Here is a 19,011-nt window from a genome sequence, read left to right as displayed (position 1 = left end):
GTTAGATTATAGCCTCTGCTTGTCGCACTGGCAATCAGTCCCAGCCAGGCAGTAGTCTGGCACATTCTCCTTGGATTAAACATAATAGATATAATGGGTTTATTAGAGGTGCTGGTAGACAGATTTAGTTACCGTTCAACAGAGCGAGGCCAGCTGTTTCCCAGTTTCCAGTGTTTATGCTAAGCTAAGTTAAGTTAACCCCCTGCTGGCATTATAGCTTCATATTTAACAGATAGATATGAGAGTGGTATCAATCCTCTCATCTAACTCTTCGCCAAAAAGTGAATTGAATTTCCCAAAATGTCAATCTATTCCTTTAAAACCTGAAAAGTCTGACTACTCTTTGACTTTCTGCCCTTACTTTCTCTTCGGTGCCGCCTTGCTGTCTTCCCATTTGTACTGCCAAACTGTGGGACTATCATCAGCCTGGAGATATTAAAATGTATGGCTTAATAATGATGCTGATTGTAATGTGTTTCCCACATAGCCACTTGTTTTGGACTCCATGCCTGCTGACTGTGTGAATGTGTGTGTGCATTTTACGGTAAAAAAAAATGTGAGTCATGAGTCCCTTGAGTGATTAGAGGCAAAAAGGCCACAGGTCTGCCAATACACCGCACACACACACACACACACACACACACACACACACACACACACACACACACACACACACACACACACACACACATAGACTAATGTGCATGGCAGCTCCGTCCAACTGTACCAAACCGCAGCCCCCTTACAGTCCTCCAGTCTCTCACACAGTGGAACAAGCCCGTCAGAGCAGATGGTGTCGTTCCATTGTGAATAAACCGGGCATGTTCGCTATAGCTACAGACAGAAACAGCTGAGAATGTACCAGAGGGAGGCACTTTCCAGACCGTTGAGCGCTCCTCGACTGTCCAACTATCAATCGTCTCAAACGAAGCACACATGAAAGTTCGATTTCCTCCACTGCAGCCGTCGTATGCAATAATACACTTCCAGTGAGCTCTGTTACTCCAAAACCCAACGGGAACTAAATTGGTTCTTCTGTGTCAGCTGTCTATTCTATTTCTGCTTTCTCTATATTTATATGCAAGTGTGTGTGTGTGTGTGTGTGTGTGTGTGTGTGTGTGTGTGTGTGTGTGTGTGTGTGTGTGTGTGTGTGTGTGTGTGTGTGTGTGTGTGTGTGTGTGTGTGTGTGTGTGTGTGCGCACAGGTACTGTACATCAACTACTAGCACATGTTGCGTGATTGTGCAGCTGATGAGAGACATGTTTCAACACAAGGCAAGACTTGTGCCAGACAAAACACCAGACTAGACATGGAAAAGCTTGGAGAGAGAGGCCTTGAAAGGACCCAGACACATCCTAGCCATCTCTCTCTCTCTCTCTCTCTGGTTAGGTCATTTGGTCTGGTACAGGTTATTTCAGTACAGTACTATGAAGCAAGTGGTCTTGTACAGCTGCAGTGTGCAAAGTGCAAGAATTATAGGTTTGGCTCAGCAAACACACTCCAGTAGATTCCACAGGTGTCACAAAATATGAAAGAAGTGAATTTCACAATTGAAACAAGCTGATGAAACCAAAAAAAAGCACTTTTACATTTTCTCTTTATTTCCCTCTATAATCCACCTCCAAACCATTTGGACCAGTGCTGCTGCTCAGATCTTTTCCACATCCCAGCTGTTCATACAGGAAAAGTCCAGCACTTCTTAGAAAACTAAAGCCGCGGTCAACCCCGCAATATCCAAGACGCATTCCAGCTGCCCACTCAGGCCAAACCCAACCCTGCGGTTCACCTCGTGCCCATACCAGCTTGAATTAGCCCCTTCCAGTCTAGTATTATTTCAAACCCCCGCTCCGTCTGGTCAGTCTGTGCCAACCCAAAGAAAATCTGCGCCTTTAAACATCAAGCAGAAAGCCCTCAGGGTTTCAGTTACTTCCTCGGGGGATATTGCGCTAAATGCTAAGCAGACTGTTTTTTTTGCTGCCATCGCCATCTGTACTGAACCAGAATCAAGTTTGATCTGGATATGAAATGTGGTAGCAATATGTCTTTCATATTGGAGCGTGCCTGCGGGAAGAATCTGAGGCCTTTTTGAAGAAAAGAGGGTATGAATTGTTTGCCATGTATGTGTGGACGTCAGCAGTATAGGCCATTTGTTCAATTTGAATGGGGGGGGGTGGTTTGTTTTTTTCACCCGCAACTAGCGAAGCGAACCACCCCATTTTGGTTCTGTATTTTTTATTACCACCCCCTCTAGCTATATGATTTGGAGAATATTATAGATCCAAAGCAAAACTGAAAGAAGGGCGGGACTCAGAGAAAAAGTTGCAATTACTAATCCGTCTGCTACTTCAGCACAACGGACAGCACCATGGATTTACCAATACACAGTAAAGTTAGGCTATTGATATTTCAGAGCCGTGGTCGGAGACCATAGATTCGAACTTGCACTGACCTCAGTCAGATAAAGGATCAATGAGTCAGGCAGACTAGACTAAAATGTTCTGCCCTGCACTCTCTCTGCTAGTAGGGGATGGAGAGGTGGCAGTTTGACCAGGAGCATGCATTTTGCTACTAAGGGGGATGGCATCCCCCCACAAATCGTCCACTGGACATTAGCATTTAGCTAAAAACACTGCTGTAAGTACAGCCCATAGACTGTATATATATAGATGGACGACGCGTCTCCACTTCCTCCCACTGTACAAAAGTGAAGCCAAAATATCCCGGATACAGGAGCTGCCATCTTGAGATTTTGACGTCATTTGGAGCCAGAGTCTGCGCAGTAGTGATCGGAGGGCTGGAGCCACGGTATCGAGGTCCACGGTAGCCGTTTGGATAGAAAGACACAACTAACCATTATATCGCTATAATGAAATTGACACACTTGTAATGTTTATGGAAATTTAAAGTTACATCTCCTCTCTCGTACAATACCCGAGCCTCCAGCTGCGCGACTACCTCTCTCAGAGCAGCTGTCAATCATGACGTCCCAATTCCTTTTTATAGCATTAAATAACTAATTAAAACCAAACTTATCAGAAAAATGAACACGTAAACATACGCCAGCATGATAAGAACTACCTAAAATGACTATCTTTGGGAAAAACTTATTTGACGTATCCTTTGACTTTTTAGTTTGGCCCACGTCCCATCCACTAACATGGAGGGGGCGGGATTTATGACCTATACTGCAACCAGCCACCAGGGGGCAATCAAGATGTTTTGGCTTCACTTTTGGGGAGCTGTCATGTCGTCCATCTTTATATACAGCCTATGATACAGCCTCACAGAGCTGCTAGCATTCAGTGCAGTAACCTACGTTACAAATATTACAAAGCTTCCAATACTTTATGATATTTTATATGTTCACTAACCTAGTTTCATCATTATTTAAAAGTCTTTAGCTAACATTAGATATTTCTTTAAGCTGTGTGAGACGTTTGCGTTTGACAAATGTTTTGTTGTCATTGCCTGAAATCCAAGTGAAACACACCCCCACTGGGACTGAAAAAATGAGTTACCTGTGTCTGTCAGATAGATTATCTCATCAATCCCATTCTGGCCTTCAGGGCCGCATGCAGTGCCGTATTTGGCTGACAGTTTTATCAGTCTGTTCACAGTTTCAAGGTCCTGCAGCCTCAGGGTCACTCTGTTGGGTTGCTTGGTTTTTATATTGGGTGCTAATCATTAGACATTTTACGTTTTGCTAACATTCCTGGCTCAATTTGCAATATTTTCACATTCCAGCCACATTATGTGGATTTCACATGGAGACCACAATCAGACAGCGCTGCCAGTAAAACCCGTCAGATAAATATACTACGATTATGTCATCAATTATGATAGAGATTCAGTTACAGGCGTGCGCTGCGCAAACACTCATTGTATCATTGTGTCTGAAACTGCTGAGCAAATGGAATAATCATTATTTGGGAACTTTGTGTTGAATCTTTCTAATGGATTCTCAAACCAAAACAATTTACGGGTTTTTTAGACAAGCAAGGGACAGTGAGCACTCAGCACAAGTGTGCTCTCGATCAAAACAAACCACTGAATAAATGCTTAAAGTCTGGGATGTTTCTCTTTTTGTGGAATTTGCTTTGGAGAAGGCCTGCAGGGAGTGTAGACTTATAACTCATCTCCAGCTGAACATCACCTGTGCCAGCTTTGGTGCACTTTTATCTGGGAACTTAAAACAACTCCTTTTTCATTCTTTCAATTCTTGCACTCTTTGATGAGAGCATCTACAGTAAACGCTTCAAGTTTAAGATATAACTGATTAAGTTACAGTCGCATTACATCCATATATAATGAAGTGGAAAGTGTAATTTAACCAGGTGGTTTGGCAGGACTTCAGTGGTGACATTAGCCAGGGGGAGAGGAAGTTACACCACTCCGCCACAGGTCAAATGAGTGTGAATGAAGCCTCCACATGGCACACACACAATCAAATACATATAAAACTGTATATTATAACAGTATATGTAAGAGACAAATGTTGACACATGCTGTGTCTGTGTATGTTTTCTGAACCGTCTGTGGGCTCAAATGGGTCATTTGGTCTCAGCAGACCGGAGGAGACGCAGACAGGTTGGTCTCTAACGCCATCACAACCCACCTACATCAGGAAGAAGAGGGGGCGAGAGAAGAGACACCGCCTGACATTAAGAGAAATACAGAGAAAGAGAAAGTTAAAGACAGACGTAAAGTCCTGGATGAGATTAATGTCGGGAGCTGAACTTTCATGGGACATAAAACATCATGATGTCAGCCGAAAGGGAAATTCCCCCTGACAAAGGGAGAGGGATTTGTTTGTTTTCAGGTGACACCGCTGTGCTTCTGTTAAGCCGAGAACACACAAGAAGATTTATTTTTAAATCCTAACCAACTGGGGAAATAGCCAACAGCACACATTATAATACAGTAGATTATTAGTAGATTTGTGGGGTAAAATACAGGATCCCTTTCAGACTTGTCCAGATTCCAGTCATAAAAGTCAAACATGTTTCACATATTTAACTATTTTTCACATACTTGTGTATAGTTTTGTCTATTCTTTACCTTTTATTTGTCCAGCTTTGTCTTTTGTCCTTGTTTTTAGCTTTTATTTCAATTTCTGTTAGTATATTGAGAGCAATGAAAAAAACCCAGTCAAATTCCTTGTATGAGTTCACATACTTGAGCATTAAAGCTGATTCTGATAAATGTTTTGACTCTGGTCCGGTGGCAAGACATGAATCCTAAACTGCTGGTGACTTCCCCTATTTTTTTCGCCCTCAACACTGCAGGGACACATTACACAATTACGCTAAAACATATGTGTGTCCCTGGCTCAAAACTGCACAAATATTTTCTTTTTATGTCTGTGTGAAAGGGGTCACTCGTAGGGAGGGAACCGACAGAGAATCATCAAACTGTGCAGTTTCCCTCGGCTTATAACACATATTTTGGCATCTTTCAGCTCATTGTTTTGGTTTTACGACTCGCAACTTTACTACCGTGGTTCACTCTCACGGCTCTCAACAACGTTGTTTTCATCAGGCAGCTGTTTTTAGTGAAAAAGCTCTGATAAAATGATTGTACGCTACCTGCCCAACATGAAACAGCAGACAGACACAGTTAGCGACTAGCTGGTGAACATAGCGGAGCATTTAGCAGCTAAAGAGCCAGATATTTTTCTCTGGAGTTGGTGGAGACAAAACCAGAGCTCCAACAACACAGTCTCACGGCAGTTCGTCACTTTCCGCTCCAGTCTTCAAAATAAAACAACTTAGTTAGGCTTAGGAAAAGATCGACTTGGTTAGACTTAGGCAACAAAAGTACTTGGTTAGGTTTAGGAAAAGATCCTGGTTTTGGTTAAAATAACACTGGAAGTGCCGTAACTTAAGTATGGAAGTTATGTGGTGAATAAATCAACTTTGACTAGTGGTTTCACACAGGACACAAACACTGGTCTCCAGGGCAAAAGTCCTGTGTTTCTTGACCTTCCACTCTCCAACATCCCGGGTCACAATTGGATTACATACGAATTGATTTTGTGCGGAACATGACGAAAAAAATTTGAAATTTGTGTATGTACACGAATCGTATAGATTCAATTACATCACTATTTCACGAACTGCTGTGCGACTGGGTTGACTCCAAGCGAAGGCTTGATGTGTAAATAAGAAATAGTTTGCTAACACATTAGCAACTTTATATGGTGATATAACATGTCAAGCTTGTTCTGTTACCCCCAAGTAGCCACAAATGTTGCTCCTTATTGATGTAACCCGGCTGAGGAATAAGCAAGTCATAAAAATCTGGCTGCACCTTTGAAAACACAATGTCACAGCCTCTCACCCACAAAAGCCATGAGGCTGCACAGTCTCTATACCTGCACCGGCTGTCTGTTATGCTCCAATAACACTGGACTGGCCACTGGGGATGGAAAGAGTTCCGAAACACAAGGGGCCACTGTGTTAAAGAGAGAAAACGAGAACAAGCAGGGGAGGCTGCAAAAACAAGAACAAGCCTTTTCTCCTGAGCTACTAGTAGAAAAAATGTCAAAAATTCAAATGAAGGTCAGTCAGTCGGTCAGTCAGGCAGCTAATTACGGAGAGAAAGAGTTGGAGGGCAACAAGGAGCAAGCTTAAAGGGGAGGGTTTTTTCCTCAACCTCCCAGCAAGCTGACCTTACTTAAGTTTCCTTTAGGCTGAATGTGTGGAGTGCATGTGTGCCCAAAGGTCTGTAGCTTGTTAAACAGACCTGCCATCCAGCTATATAACAAAGAGGAACACAAGGAAAGAATGACAGTATGTAAAGAGAAAAGGAGAGGAAAAAAAAGTCCAACCACAAGCCCTGAATCCTAAACCAGAGGATGAGACAGTGGCACAGACAGACGTATACTGTGTACGTAAGGAGAGAAAAAGCGATAGAGAGAACCCTCACACAACCCCTGAGAGCCTAATTGAAACCAGACATTTCTGCAGAAAAAGGAGGAGAGAGAAGGGAAAAAAAGTTTAGAGAGAAAACGACACTTATGGTTTTTCAGGGAGGGTCAGAGGTGGTGAACTCACAAAAAAACAAACGTCAGAAGACAAATTTGTGCATTTGTGTGTGTCCCTTACACCCATGAGAAATCAGTTTTCTCTTATTCTCTGGAGTCAAATCCAGAATAGCAACCACAACTCTCAAAAGGTCACCGTCCCATGCAACTCCTGTGTATGTGTGTGTGTCAGCTGACGTTCTGCAGGCATCAGTGTGGCCCTCCCGCCTTTGTTTCTTGGCTGCGTCTAATCACGTTCTGAAACTGCTAACTTACGAAATCATAAAAACTGGATTACAGTAGAGCTGAAATGTGTCAGGTTTATCGATTCTGGGCCAGATTTATTACTTTCTGTGTTTTCAATTTCTATTCTTTTCTATCAAAAATCTTGAGTGTCACACACAAACACACACAACGTCTCCCCCAACCAATCAGCTAAGTTCATTGCTTTGTATTGGTGCCAGACACATCTGCACCTTAAACACACACACACAGACAGGCAACAGGCACAACACACACTCTTTTACTACAAAGTGCACCACTTATACTTAACCGAAGCAAGCTGAAACAGCTGAAATTGAAGTAAAAGGGAACCTCGCGCCTTGTAATCAGAGCAAACTTGCAAGTCAAGCTTTTTCTCTTCTCCCCTCTCCTCTTTTATTTTTTTTTTTGGTGCAGGATTCCAGAGGGAAACCACACGTTGCTCCGCTCCGCGCTGCATGAGCGTGGAATTTCCCCTGAAACTTAAAACAGGGGCATGTAACTGCCATGTGCAGATGTACATACTATATAGCAGCGCTCACACGCATATAGATGCTTAAATAAAACTGTAAATATTCATGCAAACTGTGCAGGAACTTCGGGCTTCCTCTTTTGTAATCCTACCCTGGAAACCTGTGCAAAAAAAACAAAAACTTAATTCTAACAGGATAGAGTTGGCTGTGTTTTCAATGAACATGAGTCATTATATGGGCATGCCTATCCAGAGTTCCTTACAGTACAAAGAGGGTCCAAGTGGGTAAATTAACCCCCTCACTCTAGCAGAAGTGGTGCTTATAGCTCTGTATGTTGAGCAACACATGGAGGTGAATAGCCTATACATCATAGCAGAGTGTTTTTAAGTTATGGTGCATGGGACCACCAGCCAGTTACATAACAAAAGCAGCGAGGAGGCATCTAAAATTAGCAATTTGAATGTTTTCTTTGCTGCATAATTTATCAACGTCAGGGTCCAGTGGCCGTCCATAAACTTGGCACAACTTCCACAACTCCAAAATTAGAGTTTTGGAGTAGAAAAAGAGAGCTTGCTTCAGCAATTCCTAAAGTGTACTGAGCTGGCACAAGATGCAACCTAAATGTAATGAATACAATAACTCATCATGGCTTGTTTGGAGTGTTTTTTTGGATGGAGTTCTGTCCATTCACATCTTCACATGTTTGCAAATTCATCATATGTGCAAGAGACATCTAAACTGCAAATAATTAAACACAATGTTCTAATGTTATGTTGCTGCAACTTATCTTTAAATGACTTAAAATGTAAGGTAATCTCTTAACATGACAGAGTTGTATCATTCTTTGTCTATGCATTCACTATCAGTGCATGCCAACAAAGGAATATGAAACATTGTGAGTCACACTTCTTGTAAAACCTTCAAAAAAGGTTATAAAAAGAGGCAGAAATAATCCTTTTATAGATTATATTACATACACTGCAACCTGGTAACCATTTCACACCAAGATTAGAATGATATGCTGTGGTCTTCTCCAAGCCTTTAGGGAGATTTTGTCACCAAGTACTAAACTGTGGTGCCAAACAACACTTGACAAAAACAATCCTCTTGCGTATTGAATGATATCTCAGGGAGGATTGGGGGGGATTTGCCTCTGCTTTCAGCTGAATAGTCTTCTTGGAGATAGACAGATCTGATGCATATCTATAGAACAACATGAAGGTTTCAGTCCTACCTGTGCAGGAAGAGAATCTGGCCCGGGCTCGTCCACTAGGACCTGCAGATCTCCGGTTGGTCCCGCGTCCCCGGCTCCTAATCCTGTCATGAGCGCTGCGTCTAAGCCAAGAAAATCTAACTGGCTGCCTGTAAACTTAAAGCCTGGCGTGAGGGACGAGTGACTGTATCTCTCTCTCTCTCTCTCTCTCTCTCTCTCTCTCTCTCTCTCTCTCTCTCTCTCTCTCTCTCTCTCTCTCTCTCTCTCTCTCTCTCTCTCTCTCTCTGGCTGCCTGTGCTGAGTGATTGACTACTGCCTTATACAAGCTGCCTCTCTCTCTCTCTCCCTCTCACTCCTTGCTTTTCACCCACTCAGCTGGATCACACTGAGAATGTGAGGAGAGAGAGAGAGAGAGAGACTGTGAGCAAAGAAAAGCTGATCTCAAAGGAGCCACAAGGCTGTGTCTGGTTTAGCATTACACACACACACACACACACACACAAACACACACATTCACACATGTAGGAGGGCTGCAACCCTGCACCGGTCCCCCTCTACTCTGTTAAACCAATGGACTTCCTCTAGGATATGCTACTAACTGGCCTTGTGGACTGAGATAGAGACTTTCAAAAGAGAGCAATCCAATTTTTTGAATCACCTTGAATCCATCTCCACTCCAAAGCCCTCCAAAGCCAAGAGTTGAGCCCAGAAAAGAGTCCCCTATGTCAGTTGGTAGTGCGGGTAACTCACAACAACACTGCTCTCCAAACACCAATCAGAGTAAAACTAATTATAACGCAATATCTTTCTACTGTCAGAGATACAAAGTAAAGACCAAGTAGCCTATAGGCTCAATGACCATGAACTGGCAATCGAAATAGGAAAACACAAAAGATCCTGGCGACCTAGAGAAAACAGATATGTGGTCACTGTTGGACAGGTGAGGCTGAGACAGAAATGCACTTCATCCTACATGTAAAACATTCAATGAAATGAGGAACATTTACTTTGACAAGTTCAACTCTCTAATTTCAGATTTCAAAGAGCGTAATGACCAGGAAAATTAAAAATACTCCTAGGAGAAGGAGATAAGGCATATCTCGCTGCCCAATATGGTTGATGAGTGAATTATTCTGTTCCTACATATGATCCACAACGTTACCGTTAACTGGAGATTCATTTCAATATGGCTACTCTACCTATTCATCCTTCCCTAAACACATAGACTGTATATAAGAGATGGACGTAGTCACTGGGACGTCACCCATTGGTTTGTGGACTGCCGTTTTGAAGCCTCGAGTACAGCATATCTGCCGTCGCCATCTTGGTTCCTGGTCGTGGCCATCTTGGTTTTTTGCAACCAGAAGAAGTGTCACAAGAGGGTGGAGCAAACTACAACCGAACGCTGAATAAGACATTTTTAGGCGACCAAAATACATTTGACTTTCACGAACTGCAAACACACTGTGAAAGGGTTAAAGTTGTAAGACGAAAACACGGACAACGCTGCGGTAGCGACCTGTCAATCACAAGGTAGCCACGTCCTAAAGCATATCCTGCTTTATGGGCTATTCTACTCTTAATGGTACCATTAAAAAATGAGACCATAAACTTGTGTTTACAATGTTTACTGAGGTAATAAATCAAGTGAGAAGTTGGCTCATTTTCTCATATACTTTTATACAATCAGACTTCTTTTTGCAACAAGAGGAGTCGCCCCGTACTGGCTATTAGAAAGAATACAAGTTTAAGGCACTTCTGGCATTGGCTTCACTTTTCAGAACCGGAGGTTGCTGCCTGCTAAACATAAACCATTCATCAGCACACCCAGATTGCCACCCAGATGCCAAATCTGGGTGGCAAAATACTTACCCACCTGGTAGTGTGTGTCTGGTGTCATGCTCCGAGCCACGGAGATGTAAATCTTAGCAGCTTTTGTTCCATAGCCATCGGTCCACTTTCCAACATCTGCCTTTGATTGCTGCTTCAGTGGAAGATCTCTCCTTTGTTGTTAGGCCTTGAATGATGTTACCATGTATGTTGCATGCGACACTTGTGGTTTCACAAGGTTTTCTAAACAGTTTTGTACCCATCATCTGGACTGCATCACTTTTATAGTCGTGTAAGAGGTGGAACCAACAACTTTTACAGGGATATTTTCTGTACCACTACTTTTTAGCCACGCTAGCGGCGAGGTCCACCACTTTGGTCCAGACTGAAACATCTCAATAACCGTTAGATCGATTGCAATGACATTTTGTACAGAGGTTCATGGTCCCCAGATGATGAGTCTTAGTGACTTTGGTGACGCCCTGATTTTTCCTCTTGCACCAACATGAGGATACTCTAGTGACGTTCCAATACTTTACTTTGGTTTATGACCAAGTTCTCGTGCTGTTTGGTTTCTTTGACATGTCTGTGATGACTCACGTTTGAGCTCTTGGTGTCTCGTTTGCAGTAAATCATGTGTAATTGTTTTTGCACAGCAGCACATCTGTATATTTACGAAGACTCCCACAGTGGCTTGACACTCTCTCTTACCACTTGTTGCTAACATGAACCAGTCGGCCTCTCTGACACAAACCAGCTCCCACACAAATAGTTGTGTCTACTAGTAAGGGGCATTCTGGGTAATTTTATGGAAGGGTAATCCCTGCTAATCAACATACTGCTGCATGCTCTGTCCTTCTCTTCTCTTCTCCTCTCCTCTTTTCTCTCCATCAACACTGAGTGAAACAGCTCCATATTAGGGCCACCATTCTGCGCTGGCTTAAATGGATTGTTTACTGCCAAACACTTCAAATGGCTCGAGGGCACTTACACGAGAACAACTGTTTTAAGTAAGTAGGAAGGAGCTGGGATGGAAACGCTGTGGGGCTTTTTCGCAAAGGCTATAAAACAGTCAATCTGTGTGCTTAGCAGCGGATGGTTGACATATAGCAATCCAACCCTCCCTCAAGCGTGCAAGCACCTACACATCTGTAAAGCATGGACACTCAATAAGAATGCAGAATAACATCAAAGTAAGCTACATTTTCTCTATCAAACCCGACCTCATGCATGTGCCTGAGTGTATGTGTTTGTGTGTACGTTCTGGCCCACGGATAAAGGCTGTTGTTCCTGTGCCAGGCCAGCTGTAGTGCCAGTGGGGAGATGAAGGATGAGCGCCTTGTTAAAACGCTTCAAACACATTCTTCAAAGAGCCAGGTCCACTTCTGAATCCAATGCATCCCTTTAAGACACGTTTACAGCCTCTGTGTACTATATACATATCTAAATAAATCTGCGATGAAAGCCCGATGTGTGAACACGTCTAATTTGATCAGACAAGGGACTTTCAAGGTGTGTTTATCCTTTGTTATATCTTTAAAGAATCCACTAGATAACATCAAAAAACAAAGAATCTGAAGCAAGTCTCTACAAGTTGCTAATGAATGGAATCACGGTGGCTCCCTGGGAGGTAGGAAATCCATCTAAATGCCATTATAATTTATTCTAATTGTATGCTTTGGAGACAGTTTGGCAGTTAGGTAATGTAAACATGAGAAACTGCCCTCTCATTAGGCTCAAGCTGCATTTCCTGCATTTGCAGCCTTCGCCACAGGGAAAACATGTTGTGAGTGGTGGCTGCTGTGCTCTCCTGCCCCAAGAGTAAAAGAATGACATCCTATATCCTGTTGGAAAAACGGCAAACTTCTTTATTCCTTCAGTCTCTAGTTTTCAGACCAAGTGTATAAGTCTGATGTCAGATGTGGCATTGTTTCCAAACACAGCAGGCAGCTCATTTTATCAGACAAAAGCTCTATAAAAACCAACTATACCTAATACTAAACAGCAGACAGACAAAGTTAACGATTAGTTGGTGAACATAGTGGAGCATTTAGCTGCTAAAGAGCTAGATATTTCCCTCAAGAGTTGATGGAGACCAAGCCAAAGCTACAAGAAGAGTGAATGAGACTCATCAAGTGGACAGAAACACAACTAAAATTAATGTTATTGCTGCTCCGTGTCTGCTGGATATGTAAAAAATGCCCAAACAAAGTTCCCAATATCAATGTGAAAGGTGATGATATGTAAATGTTATGTTTACAACTTGATTCTGTTGCCCCCTAGCAGCCCAAAAGTCAATTACAGCTGATTTAAAGTCACATCAAATGTAGAGTTGGTAAAAATGTTAGAAATTTTTTTTTTGTTATTTTAGTTGGAATTCTCTTGCCAGCAATTAATAAATCAAATGTTCCGGTATCTGTGGCCGTCGCAAGACTGTAACTAGAAGTGCACTCGGAGAGTGCAGACCTCCGCCAAGGCAGGTATCATGTACGTCGCTGCCCTAAAGCCTGTGGTGTTAATGCACAGGCTGAGCGGAGTTATTAAAAAAAAATCCCGAAGCCGGATCATGATCCGGATTGCCAACAAAATCTAATGGATTGTTCATTGCGCCCCACCCCACCCCTCCAAAGAATTTCATTAATATCCATCGCAGACTTTTGGAGTAATCCTCCAAACGGACAAACCAACAAACAAACCAACGCCGGTGAAAACATAACCTCCTTCCTAGGCCTTCGGACTTGGCGGAGGTAATAACCCCGTCTACTGCGCACACTCTGTCCATGCATTCATTGCGCGTCTGTGAGCACTAACAATAACCATGTTGACGTGTCATAATGAAATGTTTATATTCATGAGGATCATTTTGGGGGAGTGGCTTTGAAGGGAGGCCTGAAGCGACGGGCTGTCAGTGTTGCCGACTTTCTCTTGGATCATTTTCAAAAATCTAGTGTACTCTTGCTAGATTCTCAACATTACCAACCCTGCCTATGTGAAAAAAAGTAGTATAAAGCCCTTTGTTGACACGGAGGGAGCTGTGCAAAATCTCACATTTTTATAATTGCCTCAAATGCAATGGAGTTGCATTGTGGGTAATGTAGGCACCAGGTTTTGATGAGGAAGAATCCATGCAATAAAAAAGTATCCCAATCAATATATCTGGTTCTGCGGCATCGATTTTAATCTTTTTGTCTGTCCATTGTGAGTCCAACAATGTTAAAGGAGTTCAATGCTAAATCAATGGAGAATTCTTTTCTCCTCTGGGTGGATATGAGAGGTTTTCATTTATTATATCAGCTATGGGACACTATTTGATCCGGCATATAGCCTACATGTTTTGTCAATTAACTCAGCTTCTCTCTGACTTCTTTGTCTCTGTTTTATTGCCTCTCTTTGTTTGTTTTATTGCCTCTCTTTGTTTGAGAGACAGACAGACAAGCAGAACGGTTCCCAGTCTGTGTCCCATGCTTCTCTACCTGGCCACAATCCACGACAGACTGGAAACGCATTGGAACAACACATGTACACACAAACGCAGCCGTACGGATGCAACTATTTAGACAAACCAGATGACCCCGTATCTCCATCTGGTGTGGCTATAAACTTAAATCCTATCTAATCAAAGCCCCGTACACTGAATCCCTCCTGTTAAAGTCTGCAGCGCTGATTGAGTCCTCGCTCTACAGGTAATCTCTCACTTCAAAGACAACAAGCATTAATCACTCTTTAAATAAGGAAACCATGTCATCTTCTTCTTTTCCCTTCTTTATTTTCTCAGTCTTTTTCTTAGCACTATAATTTTCTCACTGTTTATCTGTCATTCTTCTTGCTGTGCATGTGTGTGTCCTCCCCCCCTCTTTGCACTCCTTTTTGGAGATTTATTAGTTTTGCATAATTTCTTTCTCCAACACTTCCTCTCTTTCTTATTTTCTTCACTGTGCCAGAATAACATCTAGACGCTACGTATAGGACAACTGGAATAAAAGTTTATGTTGAGTGTCATGTTATGTTGAAAAATCACTATGTATCACTAATACAAATAATCTTGCAATTATGCATAATCTCTATGGGAAATACGTCTGGAATGTATCTGACAAATAAAGAAAGAAAAAGGAAAAAAAAGAAAGCATGAAGAGAAATAAATAAAATTAATCGTCTTCGTATCTGCAGTATCAATTATGCGACCCATAATAAATTTGGGTGTCTGTTACAATCTGTTTCTGGGTGTCATGTTGGATTAAAGGATCATAACATTGGACTACAGGACAGTGAACTGCAAAGACAAATGAAGGCTGGATGTAGACAGAATAAACAGAGGGAGACATTAAAATATGTGCCAAAGAAGAGAATAACATGTTATGAGTAGTTCCCAAAAACGTGGACTCAAATGCAGCACACAAAACAAGAGTTTTAAAGGTAGAACAAAAAGAATATTTATTCCAAAAGGTTCCAAATTAATCCAATGAGCAGAGTGCAGGAGTGAGCAGGCAGGTGGGGAGCAGCCACAGCTGGCAGGTGACAGACCTGAGCACAGAGCAAGAAAAAACAAAGTAAGTCCAAAAACAAGAGCATGAGCAAAGTCAAAAGAGTTCAATCTAAGAGAGCCTGAATTTGTCATATACCACTGTGGGTGACGGAACGATCTGGCGACGAGTAGCAGGAAAACCGGGGTATATATACTGCAGGTGATGATGATTGGTGGCAGCTGTTCCAGCCGAGCCCGCCCAGAGGAGGAGGAGGAGAAGGAAGGCCACACCTCCCGACACACTGACAAACTAGACAAACCAGGGGAAAACACACAAGAGACAAAAGGACAGGGAAACAAAAGGAACTTCTAGACTAAAAGTAGTGAACATAACAGTACCCCCCCCCTTAAAGAGAGCCTCTAGGCGATCTACCAGGTTTCCCAGGATTAGCCTGGTGAAACTCCCTAACCATCCCAGCATCAAGGATGCGGGAACGAGGAACCCAGGAGCGCTCCTCTGGGCCGTATCCCTCCCAATCTACCAGATACTGAAGACCCCGGCCTCTACGTCTAACATCCATCAGTCGTCTGACTGAATAAGCTGGCCGACTGTCAATGATCCGGGCGGGAGGAGGGGGATTGGTTGGAGGGACCAGAGGACTGGCGAGAACCGGTTTTAGCTGAGAAACGTGAAATGAGGGATGAATCCTAAGAGACTTAGGCAGGATGAGTCTGACAGTGGTAGGATTAATAATCTTCTCAATTTCAAACGGTCCAATGAAACGGGGAGACAGTTTTCTGGAGTCGGTCTTCAAAGGTATATCTCTGGAAGATAACCAAACTCTCTGACCTGGGATGTAGACGGGGGCCGGGGTCCTGTGACGATCCGCGATCCTCTTGTTTCTCTCTGCTGTCCGAAGCAAGGCAGCCATAGTGTCCCTCCAAACCTTGCGGCAGCGTCGAAGGTGAAGCTGCACAGATGGCACCGCCAACTCCTCCTCTTGTGCTGGAAACAGTGGTGGCTGATAACCTAGGGAGGCCTCAAAAGGAGATACACCAGTGGCAGCAGAAGAGAGAATTATGCGCATATTCAATCCAACATAACTGAACTCCACGAAGTTGGATTAGTAGCAGCGACACAACGTATGGCAGATTCCAAATCCTGATTTGCCCTCTCAGACTGTCCATTCGTCTGAGGGTGGAAACCAGAAGACAGACTGACAGTGGCTCCGAGGGCTTGACAAAAAGACTTCCAAACTTGAGAGATGAACTGAGGACCATGGTCTGAGACGATGTCCACGGGAATACCATGCAAACGAAAAACATGATTAGTCAGGAGTTCAGCTGTCTCCTGTGCAGAAGGAAGCTTGGGAAGACCAATGAAATGAACAGCCTTGGAGAACCGATCAACAATGGTAAGTATCACGGTCTTACCATTAGAAGAAGGAAGACCAGTGACAAAGTCCAAGGCGATGTGAGACCAAGGGCGACCAGGTATGGGTAATGGGCGGAGCAACCCTACAGGCGGCCGATGAGATGTCTTTCCCCGGGCACAGACTGTGCAGGCGAGGACGTATTCCTTGACGTCCCTCTCCATGGTGGCCCACCAGAAGTGTCGTCTGAGGAGTGACAAAGTCCTACTCATCCCAGGATGGCAAACGAACCGGGAAACGTGACCCCACTGCAGGACCTGGGAGCGAACTGACACAGGAACAAACATTCGATTAGCAGGGCCAGTACCTGGATCCGGTTCTTCACGTTGAGCCTCCCGAACCGCTGACTCAACCTCCCAGGTTAATGTCCCCACCACCAAGGCTGCCGGCAGAATGGTGTCTGGAACATTTGGTGATTCCTCTGACGAAAACTGCTGGGACAAAGCGTCAGGCTTGATGTTCTTGGAACCAGGGCGGTAAGTAATGGTGAAGTTGAATCGACCAAAAAATAAAGCCCACCGAGCCTGGTGGGAATTCAGTCGTTTGGCTGACTGGATGTAGGCAAGATTCTTGTGATCAGTCCATACAATAAACGGAATCTCCGAACCCTCCAACCAGTGTCTCCATTCCTCCAGGGCCAACTTCACTGCTAACAGCTCACGATTTCCCACGTCGTAGTTGCTCTCAGCTGGAGACAGGCGTCGAGAAAAGAAAGCACAGGGATGTAACTTCTTATCTGGTCTGGAGCGTTGGGAGAGAACAGCCCCCACACCAATGTCCGAGGCATCAACCTCCACAACAAACTGAAGAGAAGAGTCAGGTTGCACCAGGATGGGTGCGGACGTAAAGCGGTCCTTTAATAAGGCAAACGCCTGGTCCGCCTCAGGAGTCCAGCGAAAAGGAACGGCGAGGGATGTGAGCCTGGTCAGTGGCGCAGCAATTCTGCTGTAATCTCGAATAAACCGGCGGTAAAAGTTGGCAAATCCAAGGAAACGTTGTAAGAGCTTTCTGGAGGTGGGTTCGGGCCACTCTGCCACCGCCTTGATCTTATCCGGATCCGTCTTCACCTGCCCACTCTCAATGATGTAACCGAGGAATCCAACAGAGCTGACATGAAACTCGCACTTCTCAGCCTTCACAAACAGCTTGTTCTCCAGTAGTCTCTGGAGCACTTGGCGCACATGAAGCTGGTGTTCTGCGAGATCAGAGGAAAAAATCAAAATGTCATCCAGGTAGACAAACACAAACCGGTCCAAAAAATCTCTCAAAACATCATTAACCAGTGCTTGAAACACTGCAGGAGCGTTAGTCAGTCCAAAAGGCATCACTAAGTACTCAAAGTGACCCAGTGGTGTGTTGAATGCTGTCTTCCATTCATCTCCTTCCCGAATCCGTACCAGATGGTACGCGTTTCGCAGATCCAGCTTGCTGAAAACAGTGGCTCCCTGTAGTGGTTCAAAAGCAGAGCTGATTAATGGCAGAGGGTACTTGTTCTTTACCGTGATATTGTTTAACCCTCGAAAATCAATACACGGGCGGAGAGTCTTGTCCTTCTTGCTAACAAAAAAGAATCCTGCCCCTAGAGGCGAAGAGGAAGGTCTGATGAGACCTGCAGCCAGAGAGTCATTAATGTAGGTCTCCATAGCACCTCTCTCAGGACGTGACAGATTGTACAGGCGACTCGAAGGCAGAGTGGTACCAGGTAACAGCTCAATAGCACAATCATACGGACGATGAGGTGGCAAGGATAACGCTCTCTCCTTACTGAAAACCTCACCGACCTCATGATATTCAGGAGGCACAGTAGACAAGTCAGGAGGAACACAGGGCGGGGGAGCAACACTAATATCTACTGGTGGTAAAGCAGACTGCAGGCACGAGGAATGACAAAAACTACTCCAGCCCATTATCTTACTAGTCGACCAGTCGATCTGGGGGTTGTGTAGCTTTAACCACGGGTGTCCGAGAACAAGAGGAGTCTTAGGGGCAGAGAAAACAAAAAACTGTATTAGCTCACGGTGGTTTCCAGACAGAATTAGAGACAGAGGTTCAGTGCGGTGAGTTACTAATGCTAAGGACTTGCCGTCTAAAGCACAGACTCTGACAGGAGTCTCAAGGGGTTCAATGCTGATGCCAGCCTGAGAGACTAACTCAGTATCTAAAAAACTCTGCTCTGCACCGGAGTCAATCAACGCTAACAGGGGCAAGGACATGTTACTCATACACAGTTTAGCAGGTATTTGAGTTCGAGGTCTAGTGTTGGTGGGGACATCAGTTTTACTCACCAGTATCCCCACAGCTATTGGTGAGCCCGC

At 43.9% G+C, this 19,011-nt stretch overlaps 2 protein-coding genes across 2 annotated transcripts in view; one reads left to right on the top strand and one right to left on the bottom strand.

Moving 5' to 3' along the window:
- lrrc17 (leucine rich repeat containing 17) overlaps positions 1-9,349 on the bottom strand; it is a 30,211-nt gene extending 20,862 nt beyond the window's left edge. The window contains exon 1 of the mRNA XM_074626240.1: positions 8,993-9,349. The gene's annotated coding sequence lies outside the window, so the exon portion shown is untranslated. The remainder of the gene's footprint in view (positions 1-8,992) is intronic.
- Positions 3,698-19,011, top strand: part of ccdc146 (coiled-coil domain containing 146) — a 97,345-nt gene continuing 82,031 nt past the window's right edge. Inside the window, exon 1 of the mRNA XM_074626220.1 lies at positions 3,698-3,711. The gene's annotated coding sequence lies outside the window, so the exon portion shown is untranslated. The remainder of the gene's footprint in view (positions 3,712-19,011) is intronic.

This window comes from Sebastes fasciatus, chromosome 23, assembly GCF_043250625.1.
Source record: "Sebastes fasciatus isolate fSebFas1 chromosome 23, fSebFas1.pri, whole genome shotgun sequence".
NCBI classification, from domain to species: Eukaryota; Metazoa; Chordata; class Actinopteri; order Perciformes; family Sebastidae; genus Sebastes; species Sebastes fasciatus.
The sequence above is the reverse complement of the archived record's forward strand: the minus strand, read 5'-3'. Positions and strand labels throughout refer to the sequence as shown.